This window comes from Tenrec ecaudatus, chromosome 2, assembly GCF_050624435.1.
Source record: "Tenrec ecaudatus isolate mTenEca1 chromosome 2, mTenEca1.hap1, whole genome shotgun sequence".
Classification (NCBI taxonomy): Eukaryota; Metazoa; Chordata; class Mammalia; order Afrosoricida; family Tenrecidae; genus Tenrec; species Tenrec ecaudatus.
Window position 1 is genome coordinate 301,516,243 of NC_134531.1, and position 13,206 is coordinate 301,529,448.

General features: G+C 40.2%; 1 protein-coding gene across 1 annotated transcript in view; it reads right to left on the reverse strand.

Moving 5' to 3' along the window:
* Positions 1-13,206, reverse strand: part of ZPLD1 (zona pellucida like domain containing 1) — a 125,690-nt gene that overhangs the window by 28,362 nt on the left and 84,122 nt on the right. The window lies entirely within an intron of this gene.

Consider the following 13,206-nt stretch of genomic DNA (forward strand, 5'->3'; position numbering starts at 1 on the left):
CATCCTTCACTTATTGACTCCTTTGTGTCTTAATTCATTTCTCCATTTAAATTCACCAAAATCCAATATGCATGTCATCGAGGAAAACAGCCAGGAAGGATCATCTTTGACACAGTTACATAGGAAGATATTTTGCATAGTAAGGACAATACTTCTCTACTCCTTCATGTCGTGTGTCCAATATATGTGCATTGTCAGTCAAGTATTCTTAAATTATTTGAGAACTAGATAGGAAGCAATCACTTACTGAAGAAATTCAGAACCAGAATTAACTGAGTTATCCTACTTACCTGTGCAGAGTAGTAAAACTTGCTAAAAAGCAGGCAGTTTTCCAAATGTATGAAAGAAACCTTTCGAATCTGTGCTACACCAAATTGTTAGGCATTTTGGTAATTAGGTAATACATCTTCCCCGGGATGCATAAACAAAAACCAGCCATCAGGTGTTAGGTTTTTTCAATCTGTTTTACTACTTAAATGAGGGATATGAAATGACCATCAAGCTTCCAAAATGTAGAAAAGAACAAAATGGTTAGACTCTTCAAAGAAAGACAGTTTATTGCTCAAAAGAGAAAACTAAATAGAATATATATTTGATTAATAATAGAATGTTCATGTCAACCTTATGTAAATGGCCTGTATCATTTTGTACCATAAAATTAATTGTCTAATTCAGTTACAGCATAGGTAAGAGGCGTTCAATAGAATATGTCTTGGAGCGATTTGATCTTAGCACTTTGTACACCGTGACTCTTAGGGATGTAAAGGAATCCATGTGGACATTTACGTTGTTTTTGCTGTTAGGTACTTCCGAGTTTGTTCAGAGCTTACAGTGACCGTAAGGACAAGAGAACAAACATTGCCCTGTCCTGGTGCGTCTCCCCGCTGTTATGTTTGAGGTCATCTTTGCAGCCAGTGTGTCAATCCATCTTGCTATGGGCTTTCCTTCCTCTCTGTGCTAAGCCTCCACTTTACCAAGAATGTCCTTTTCCAAGGAATGGTCTCTCCTGATAGCATGCCCAAAATGCACGAGATGACATGTCACCACACATGTTTCTTAAGAGGGTTGTGCCTATATTTCTTCTGAGACAAATTTGCTTGTTCTTTTGTCAGTGCATGATACATTCAATATTATTTTCCAGCATCATAATTCAAAGGCAAGTGTTCTTCCTCAGTCTTCCTTATTCAGGTCCTATTCTCACATGTTTATGAGTCAATTGAGAACACTAAGGCTTAAGTCAGGCACCTCTTAGTCCTCAAAATAAGCTTCTTGCTTTTCAACACTTTAAAGAGGTGTCGTGCAATAGATTTGCCCTATGTAATTCGTCATTTTCTCTCTTGACTGCTGCTTCCATGAATATTGATGGGGATCCAAGTAAGATTAAATCCTTGAAACTTTAATGTTTTTTCCTGTATCTGATGTTAACTATTGGTCTAGTTGCGAGGTCTGGGTTTTCTTTACATTGAGTTGCAATCCATACTGAAGGTTTCATTCATTGGTCTTTATCAGCAATGTTTACCTTCTGCATTACACAGGTTATTAATGAGTCTTCCTCCAGTCCTGGTGCTGCATTCTTCTTCATGTAGTTCAGCTTCTTGGATTATCTGGCCAGCATACAGATTGAATAAGTGTGATGAGAGGAGTCCATCAAAAAACACCCCTTTCCTGATTTTAAACCATGCAGTCTGCCTCTTGATCTATATCCATGTTCTACGAGAACACAATGAAGTGTTCTGGAATTCCCATTTTCCTCAAGGTTAGCCATAGTTTGTTATGATCCACACAGTGAACTACCTTGGTATAGTCAATAAAACACAAGCAAACATATTTATGGTATTCTCTGCTTTGAACTGAGATCCCCATGTCCTCTTATGAATCCAGTCTGAACCTCTGGCAGCTCCCTTTCAAAGTATTGCTGCAGTCATCGTTGGGATGATCATCAGCAAAATTTTACTTGTATGTGATGTTCATGATATTATTCTATCATTTGCACGTTCTGTTGGATAACCTTCATTTGGAATTGGTTCAGATGTGGATCTCTTCCCGTCAGTTCGGCAGGGGGCTGTCCTACACATTTCTTGTCATGGACTAATGAGTGTTTCCAGTGCTCCATCAGCTTGTTGAAACATAACAAGTAGTGTTCCATCAAAGCTTGAAGCCTTGATTTGGCTAAGACCTTCACTGAAATGTGGACTTCTTCCTTCAGTGTTATTGGTTCTTGTTCACCTGCTACTTCTTGAAACGATTGACTATTAACTAGGTCTTCAGGGGACAGTGATGCTAAGTGTCCTTTACATCCTCATTTGGTGCTTCCTACACCATTCACTAGAGAGTCGGAATCAACTCAATGGCAGTAAGTTTTGTATCAATCAATAGTTTGCCCAAAGAAGTTTTCAGCATTGCAATTAAAGGCTTGATTTTTTTTTCATTTAAAATATGCTGAATCTGTTCTTCCTTTTTGGTTTTCTAACTCTTTGCACATTTTAAAGTCTTCACACATTTCATTAGAATACATTTGTCTTATTAGTCAGCCCTTTGGAATTTCCTGCTCAGCTCTCTTTTTACTTCATCCATTTTTCCATTTTCCTTAGCTACTCTAGAATAAGAGCCAGTTTCAGAGCCTCTTCCGACACCCACTTTGGTTTTCCCTTCCTTTCCTGTCCTTAAAACGACCTTTTGCTTTCTTCACGTGCGATGGTCTTGACGTCCTTCCGAAGTTCATCCGATTATCTGTCCCTAGTGTTTAATGGATCACTTTTGTTCTTGAGATGGCCTCACAATTCGGGGCGGATAATATTCAGGGCAATGTGTTGTCTCTCTTGGGCTTGATTTAAATTTCTTCAGCTTCAGCCTCATCTTACATTTGACCAGTTGATGGCTGATTCCACAGTTGGCCCCTGACCTCTTTTCACCAGCTGATATTGAGCTTTTCCATGATCTCTTTCACAGAGGCAGTCGTTTTATTTCTGTATGTTCCATGTGTAGAATTTCATCTGCGCAGCAACTTTGTGTGTTGCTGAACAAACTTATTTTCAGAGAAGTTGATGGTTTTGTAAAATGCTATCATGTGATCTCCAGTTTTGTTTCTATCACTAAGGCCGTATTTTCCAACTACTGTTCTTTCTTCTTTGTCTCAAGCTTTTTCATTCCAATTAGCAGTAATTATCAATTCATCTTGTAGGTATGTTTGATCAATATCCAGCTGAAGATGCTAGTAAAATTCAAATTATTCATCACTAAGTTTAGTGGTTGGTGCATAGATTTGAATGATAGTTATATTAATGTATGTAGATGGATATTACCCTATGACACAAAGAATTATATCAAGGTATATCATGAAATATCCTTTTGACTATGAATATGATGCTAATGCTCTTAAATCTTTCTTTCCTGCTATAGTAAACCATGCCTTTATCTGATTCAAAATGGCCAATGCCCATCTGCTGCAGTTCAGTAATGCCTAGGATATTAATCTTCCTAGGGTCCGTTTCATTTTTGACAATTTCCAGTTTTCCTAGACCCATATTTTGTACATTCTAAAATCCAATTATTATTTGGTGTTTGCAGCTGTTTCTTCACATTTTGAGTTGTGTTTCACCAGCAAATGAAGATCCGGTGATCCACGTCATTATGGCCGACTATCTTGAGACGGCACCTCGTCTATAGATATAATGTGAGTGACTCCTGACATGAAGCACTTGTCTTCTGGAACTATCTCTGACAATGTTCTGTTGCTATTCATGAGGCTTTCGGGATCAGGCAAAGTTCCACTTATATCTCTAAGTTTCTCAGTGGCTAATTCCTCCAAAGTAGACAGTCTGCTCCTTCTTCATTGTCTGTTCTTAGTCTGGAATCCCTGATGAAATCTGTTCACTGTGGGCGACCCTACTGGTATTTGACACACCATGCCATAGCTTCTGGCAATGAAAGAACATGCAAACCAACATGATACAACAAACCGACAGGAAAATGGTGAATAGACTTTTCTGTTTGGTTATAATTTGCAACTCATTACAATTACTTATAAATGAAGACAGGATATCTTTTCCATATCATAAGGAAAATCCAATGGTAATTATTATTAAGATTTCTAAGCAATATTCCCTTTGTAAGTGTTGAGATAAAGTGAATAATTTATCAAGTACATTTTGCCAACATAGAAATTTTAAATACCATTTAGTACTGGGGGAAACATTTAGGCTTCAGTAAAATTAACTCCACAAAAATAATTAGGATTTTAAAAGTATACTCTTTACTTCAAAACAGTGGATTTTAATAAGTGTTTATTGAGTAGCTATGAACTTCCAAATCAATCTTAAATCTATTGATTTTTCTTTATTATGCTACTGCTTGCTTCATACCACCATCATATCCTCCTCCTAGAATATTATGGTAACTTCACAACTGGTTCCTTTATTTCTACTCTCAGTGTCACCCCACTGCCTCCCATCCCATTCCCAATCAACACAGTCGCTTCTAGGTATATCTGATCACGTGCTATTCTTGCTCAGATCTTCAATAGTTACTCATGTCACTTAGACAGAAAGCCCAGATTTGAGCCAGGACCTCACAGTTCTTCAAGTTCTGTTACCTATGTTCTTCGGCATCCTCCTCTCTCTCATCTACCCTCTTATTTCTCAAATTCATCATACTAACATTCTTTCAGTTCTTTAAAACATAATGTGTGATAGAAGTGAAAGCAATGCTTCCCTCTGGCATGGTATTATCTATCAGAGGAATACAAAAATATTTGTGGGTGTGGTAGTTACATAATCTGGTGTCAACTGTGAAGGGGTGGAGTCTAGCCTGTCAATCAGGTCGCAGCTTGGTGACCTCATTTGGAGATAAATGGAGATAAACCACGATACACACAGACTCTCTGCTTCGTCTTCCTACTGACAAGACACATGGAGCTACGCTAGAGCCCTAGAGCTGGAGGAGCCACATGGAGACCCCTGCCAACATAGAGATGCTTCCACTGTCTCTAGGATCCCAAAATTTTCCACCCACGGGCCTGTGACCTTCCTGTATTTGATGTCATTGCTTGTGTTGCATGAATCTGAAGCAAAGTTTATAGATTGGTTTCGGACATATGGGCTAATATAGGATTTATAAACTTGATCTGGGACTTGGCCAGGATGTTTTCTTAATATACAATTACTCTTTGATATAAAGTTCTCTACTACACACATATAAGTGTGTATGAATTTGTTTCTATAGTCAACTCAGACTAACACAGTGGGATAGTAAAATATTCTCTCAATCTGAGTGGGTGTTTATGAGTGTGTGTGTGTTTATGTTACAATTTCAAACTGCATCCTTAAAATTGAGATATTTTATTTATTGTCAATTACTCCACAATTAATTCCACTGGGTATTTTTGGAGAGCATAATACAGGTTCATACACAGGGCCTTCGCTCAGTAGTGTTTCCCATTTGGAAAGCTTTTATTCTTTTCTCTATGTACATCACTCCTACTCATCTTTCAGATCTTAAATTCAAGTATATTTCCCCAAAGTCTGTCCTGATTATAAATCTAAATTAATCATTCTGTGTTATGATATTGTAGTTCAGCTTGATGCTATTGGAGCCCTTTAGAAGCATGTGTGTGTGTGTGTGTGTGTGTGTGTGTGTGTATCTGTCTTCCCAATAAGAACTTGGGAAGGCAGGAATTATTAAACTCACTGTTAGGGATTGAATATATATTCTCTCTAGAATATATATTGAAGTCCTAACTCTCTGCCATCTACAGAGGAACATATTTAAATAGAGATTTTTTAGGATGTTATAGGTCATTCAAGAGTAGGGTGTGTCTTAAATCCAATAAATTATGAATGACAGGGAGAGTAGAATCGACAAAGAGACACATACATGCACACAGGAATGACGGACTCATGCAGAAAATATATTTATGCACAAAATATATTTACACACACTCCCAGGAATACCAAGGATTGTCAGCAACGACTAATGACTAAAATCCGAAAGAGGCAAAGGAGGGCTTTCCCTGAGATTTTCGATTCTGAATTCCTACCTCTAAATTCCAGAGCTATGAGAAAATAAATTTTGGTTCTTGAAAGTCACTCAGCCATGGTAGCTTCTGTTTGGCGGCATTAAAAATCTAAAGCACTCACCAATGTACTCTTGTGGGCATTTGATTAATAATAAATCACTTTAAGTGCCAAGGAATTATGAATTCATAATTAACATGAATCGGTATTTCAAAAGTAGTAGTCCTTTTTCTCCAATCGCTTATAGTCTTTTAAGGGAGAGAGATAACATGAGCACAGCCTACACTAACAGAAATGTTTGCCGAGAGCTTTGGGGCGTCACGGAAAGCAAAACCCACCCGCCCTACAGATGAGTGAAAGTTTCCAGAGGAAGCCACTGAGCGGAATTTTGAAGTGTCGGGAGGACTTGCCAACAGAAAGGAGCGAAGAATTTACAACGCAGCAAGGAGCACATAAAACATGTCCCAGGTGTGAATTACGTCCGGGCTATTTGGGAGCCTGACAGTTCTGTTTTTATTAGAATATAAAATGTGAAGGAGGAAGGGACAGAGAATGAGGCCAAGTGGCAGGCACTGGCAGAGTCTCTGAAATCAGTGGTGTCTTCAAGGTAATAAATGTCTACTTGAATGTCATATCGAATTCTCAACTATGAGAGAGTTCATGCAGAGCCTACTTTTAAGCTGAACAGAATAGAGAATAACTATCATTGCATTTAACAGTCATAATTACACCAGATGAAGATATAATAATAGATATACCACAAAAGAGATGCATATTTCATACCATAAACCAATGAAAGGGTTTAACTCATCACAACTGTTTAAGAAAATCGATACATATTTGAAATAACTTACCATGTCCAGATACAGAGCTACCACTTGTTACATATTTTATGGAAGAAGCCTGGTAACTTTTCTGGGGAGACTGAATTCACTACAAGTTGATTCCACTTGATAATGTGATAACACATTAAAAGAAGTTTTTTGCGGTGTAACGAAAAAAGAGAGGTCTTTTTAAAAAATCCTTCCTAACCCAGTTTTCTAAATAATGTCTAACACACCTTCAGGTGAATGTGTTTTATTTTGTTTATATATACTAAAGACATGTATTAAATATAACTTTACAATTTGTGAGGTTTTGAGAGGGGAGGGGGGAAATTATATTAAATTGCCACAGGGAAATTTTTGCTAGAGGGGGAGAAAATTGTTTCCTGTGTTACTGGATCACAGTTGCTCTCAGTAATTAAAATTTTGGAGATTTTTACTCTTTAAGCCTTGATTGGATTTTGACACCCTGTGGATGTTACTCACATGTGCACACTGACAACAAAACAGCAGAAGAACAAGGAATAACTTGCTATTTTTTATTGACAGAATATTTACAACATCGCATTCATATATCTTCTTAGTAACTAACCTTATTCTTTTCTCTAGTCTCCTTGTTTAAATGATAATATTAAAATGAAGTTAATACTTAGCTTTTGAGAAGCTGAAGGATTTTCATCACTTCTCATTATTGTTAAGTTTGACAGCTACATTTTCCCCGTTAGTATTGGAATTGTTATTTTAACACGCTCTAATTATTCCAAGGAATTGTAAGGCCAACGACCAATACAATTATTCCCATGATTTACGCACACATATTCTGCAATATGAGCAAAGATGTTGACACAGCAAAACGAGGCTGCAGACTAGTAGTCGGTGTTGGGATGCAGTGGTTGAAAGTGTTCTCTTGCCATTGATTTGAAAAAGTAAACTATCCATGAAACCCAGTTCTGGGAGTAGGTTTATAACATTGTCTTTAAGTTCGTACACAAAGTTGAAAATGTAGACGTCACAGCAAGGTGGAAGCTATTGGGAGTGCTGGGAGGTGTAAAATGTGTTATTAATTCCTTCAGCTGCTCATTCAGAAAGTCAGAAGAGACTCTGAAACTTGCTCTTAATCATAGAACAGCTAAGCAACTGGAAGAAAGGACGAAGTCCAGAAGCTGAACAGAACATTTCAGAGGGCAGCTCCAGAAAACAAAGCCAAAGATCGTTAACACAATGTGCGAGGATCTAGAATGCGCAGCTCAAGAGGGCAGACCACACTCAGCACATCCGCAACAGAAAGAACTCACGAAAAAAGTCAAGCCTCCAGCTGCAATCTTGAAAGATGCTGGAGGCAAACTATTGAGTGATGCAGGAAGCAGGAAGAGAAGATGGAAAGAATCTGCAGAGCCGCTGTCCCAAAAAGAACTAGTTGGCATTCCACCATTTCAAGAAGTAACGTAAGAGCAGGAATCAATAGTGCTGAAGGAAGACGTTCAAACTGCATGGAACCTATTAGTCAAAAGCCCATTTCCATCCAGCACATTGATGGAACACCCATGGAAAGGTCTCAGCAAGCTGAAGAAGCACGGCAAACACTCAACTCATCTCTCCCAGGAGATTTGTACGTGTGCCTGTCCCAAAGAAAGGTGACCCCGCCCCCTGCTCCCCAGAAGGCTCACACTGTAGAATGAGACCACCGATAGACATGCCAGTACAATTTTGTTTTCTTGAGCTCATCCAGTACCAGCTGCAGAAATACAGTGACAGGACAGTTTCAGAAGAGGATGTGGATGACGACTCTGTGGACCATAATAAAATATAAATAAGTTTGAGAAAAACGAGAATTCCAGAACACATCAATGTGTTCATTCCGAGCTTGTATATGGACTAAGAGGGAGTTACGTAGGAAATATGGCTAGTTTTGAAGTCAGGAAAGGTGTGTGGCAGGGTTAAATCCTCTCACTCTACTTGTTCAATCTGTATGCTGCGCAAATCATCGGAGAATCTGGATATGAAGGAAAAGGTGGCATCGGGATTGGAAGTAGCAGTTAGGAGATCTTTTAAGAATAGATAGAGGTTCTGTTTAGTTCAATTACTTGAGACTGTACCCATACGTTGGAATGTACACACTGAGAAGTAGTTCTGGTTTAGAACTAAAAGAATAAACAAAAACGTATACATTATTGAACAAGAAATCTTCCTGTGAGCTGATGAGTGCATCGCATTGTCCAAAAACCCGAACTCAGCGCCGTCGAGGCAAATCTGACTCACAGGGACCCAATGGGACAGGGTGGAACTGGCCCCTTTGGGTTTCTGAGGCTAGAAATCTTTACAGGAGCCGAAAGCTCCATCTTTCTCCCACTGGTGGGTTAGAGGTGCAGACCTTGTATTTAGGAGCCAAGCATGCAACCCATTACATATATCAGATGCTTGGTGCATTGCACTGTTGTGTACGGTAGCTGGAGTAGGGTGTGTGTGGGGTCTGCCTAATGCCTGCAATAGGGCCACGACAAAGGGGTTGGGGAAGAAATCAGGCACTCTAATTAGACACCTATGGAAAGATCCAAACTGAGCATGCTCAGACACAAGCCCCTTGCCCCAGGTGGAATCCAACCCGGGCGCACCCACCTCAGGCACCAGCCATATGGCATCATCACCCAGGTGCGCATAAACTCAGCAATTCGGTCAGCCAATACCTTTAACCGCATCTCCCCAGCCAGAGTTGATTCAAAGCCCCCAGGAGAAGGCCAAACCTCGCTTCCCCTCCGCTCTCTTTCAGGTTTGTCTGGCAGGTGGAGGGTGGGAATTACTCCCATGTGCAGGGGCCCGGGCCTGAGTTCCCACAGACACTTTTCTCTTGAGCTTTCCTGGCTCCACAAGAAAGGTTTTGTGGAGCAGTTCCTGCTTCTTCCACGTGGTTTTTCACGTTCAGCTGTGAACTGCTGCAAGGTTCCCGTGCAGCCTGTACACTCTCCTGAAACAGCGTGTACTCTGAGGCTGTACCACCTGAAACTTCCCTTTTCTCATCAGCGTCACTTCGATTACCGATGTGCTTCTGCCGCGTGAGTTCTTAAGCACAGCGAAACAAGACCTGACGTACCCCAGTCCAGTAACTTAACAGTTGTGCTATTGAAATCCTGCCTGCAAATAATTCTACATTCTGGAAATCAATAAATATCCCCAAACCAGTTTATGCCATTTTTGCAGATTATGAGAATAATTTATGTCATTTCCATTTCTCTGTAAAATGAGCACACTCATATTTGGCACTATGAAGCTTTCAAGTTGCTTAGATAACAGATGCGATATGCACTGTTTTAACTCACTCATAAGAGTTGCATTTCCTCGTCACAAAATTTTATACAATATTTAGGTTTGGGTGATAAAAATTCAAGAACCCCTAACGCGATATTGATATTTCATATATACAAAATGCCAACCGTTGATGGAGAAACTAAAAATGGATTAGGAATCCAAGTTTCCTCTTTCTGTTGAGCAAGTTTCTTGCCACCTTAGATTTTCATCACGACATCTGTTTCTCGTTAGCAAATGCAAGCTGTTGTTTCCAGTGCTGGAGGAAATTCAGATGCAAACTTTGTAACTCCTTTTGCACTGAAGGCTCCACATTCTTTGGAGTCCAGGGAGTTTGGATATCTTTTTCAAATAGAAATTTAAAAAAAACATATGGATTTTACTTATACCAGAAGAGGAAGTGGAAAGTTTACACAATTAGAAAGTTCGTTATAGAAGTAGAGCCGTCTCTGGACCCTGAATTGTTCAGTCTCCTTACTTGTCAGCAAGTCTTCACTGGAAGACCCTGAGGGAGACGGATTGGTCCAGCAACTCCAACAATGGGTTCAAATCGAGCAACAACTGCGAGGATGGGGCAGGACTCAGTAATATTTCGTTCTTTCGAACATTTGGTCCCTCATCGTTGGAACTGACTGGATGGGACCTAAAACAATAACCACTGCATATTATCGTTATAGATTAATGACAATGTGATCCGCAGTTGCCGCCTTCATCATTTTTCTGCATCATCTATCCGTTCTAGCAAGCAGTGTACAGCAGGCTTTGTCTTACCATCTGAAGACTGAGACAGTACCACCTAAGTAGCTCAAAAGAGGGCCAGAACCCTGAGAGGCTTCCATTCCATCACCCACTCTTACTTTGTCTTTGGCCAGAGAGTAATTCAATGGTTAAGCAAAACCAAAAACCAAACAAGGCAGGATGTTATACTTGACACCCCCATGGGTCCTTTCCATTGAATAGGCCACTTTCAACATGTTTCATGTTGAAATGAAACATGCTCAATAAAATATTAGTTATTCTGCGGGAAAAAATATCCCTTAGTCAAGCAGTTCTTGAAATGGCTAAACAAATTCCCCTAACATATTTGAATTGTTCACATCCTTTAATGTGGTGATTTCCATTAGTATTCTACAACTCTATCATAAGGCATCATAACTTGGTAGAAATAGTCCTGGTTATATGTTTCCGTCACTTGCTAAGTGGGCAACATTGGACAAATGCTAATGCTTCGCTTCCTCGTCATCAGATGGGGACTTCAAAAGGTACCATGGGTTCTTTTAAGGGATAATAGAGTGAATATTATAACGTGTCTATCACCCAATATACAAAACATATTGTTTTCATTCTTATTGTTAGGTCCTGTTCAGTTACCCCCAGTTCATGCCGCCCTCAAACGTGGAAGAATAACAAGCTTTCCAGTCTTGCACCATGCCCTGGAGCAATCACAGCTTATAATTCACAGGACATTCACTGGCTGGTTTTGAAAACTAGATCAACGGGTCTTTCTTGTTGGTTTGTCTTAGTCCACGCAGCTGCCCTGGCACGTGCTCAGCGTCACGAGCCCCTCATGATGGAAGGGTATGGTAGCACGTGAGGTCTTCTGGTTGGAAACCAAACCTAGATATCCCACATGGAAGGGGTCAAAATTCCATAGGATCATTACTGCCTCTCCATTAGTCTTTATTAGTGTTATCGACCTACAATTCAAGATGACAAGTTGTAAAACACTGGGTTCCATGCAATTTCCCATGCGTGGTTAATCCACCATAAGACTATGTCAGGCCACAAAATTTCTGATGCCATAAGGCCGTATCTGTTTTTGGTTGTGCATTTATCATGAAAGCATTCTCCAGATGTCTGGAAGTTTAGCCAAATCCTCACAAACTACCCCTTCCCCCAGAAGGGAGTAATTCCAGAAAGCGTCTCTCAAGCACAGAAGCCAAGTGCATTTGTCTGTCTGTTTTACCCAAGCTAGGCCGATAGCTGCTTGACACTGTAAAAGTCAACTGTGGTTTTGATTTTCATTCTGGGAAAAGCACAAGTGTAATTTTACTTGTTTGCGATTTTGTTCCTTGCCATTAGCCTGGATGACCAAGCGTTAATGACCTATAAATGTGGAATGAATTCGACCACAGTGGTTCTTTTAGGGCCAGGATAAATGTCATGGAAATGGAAGGAAATAGGTCTGGTGTCATGGAACAGCAAAGGTCAGATAGGGCCTGGTGAGGACTCTCATCATTATTAACACAGTTTGGCATTTAGATAGCTCCTCGCCTTTGTTAGCCTCATTCTCATCCCTTCCCATTGCCTGGGATCAGAGCAAGGAGTGGAGCTCCTGATGACATCGGTGGTGATCCTAATGTGGGAGAGAAACTGCAAGTGAGGAAGGGAGAGAGTAATTAACCTTTATGCTTTGTTTGCTCACTGTGGTCTTCTCTCTGCAAACATCAGGCAAAAAAAAAAAGACTTATTTTAAAATAATTTTCATAAAAACTTGGGTCAGTCAGGGTGCGAGGTAGTACCGATGAAGAACACAACTTTCCCCCCAGATCCTGGATGCTTCCTCCCCCCAACTGCCATGATCCGAATTCTACCTTGCAGGACTGGATAGGGCAGAGGTTGTACACTGGTGCATATGAGGGCTGGAGGCACAGGGAATCCAGGTGGACAATACCTTCAGGACCAGGAGTGTGAGGGGCGAGGCTGGGAGAGTGGAGGGTGAGTGTGTTGGAAAGGGGGAACTGATTTAAAGGATCCACATGTGACCTCCTCCCTGGGAGATGGATGACAGAGAAGGGGGAGGAGGGAGACTCTGGATAGGGCAAGATATGACAAAATAACAATCTGTGGATTATCAAGGGCTCATGAGGGAGGGGAGAGTGGGGAGGAAGGGGGAAAAAAAGAGGACCTGATGCAGAGGGCTTAAGTGGAGAGCAAATGCTTTGAGAGTGATTAAGGCAAAGAATGTGCAGATGTGCTTTATACAATTGATGTATGTATATGTGTGGATTGTGATAAGAGTTGTATGAGCCCCTAATAAAATGTTAAAAAAAACAAAAAACTTATGTCTC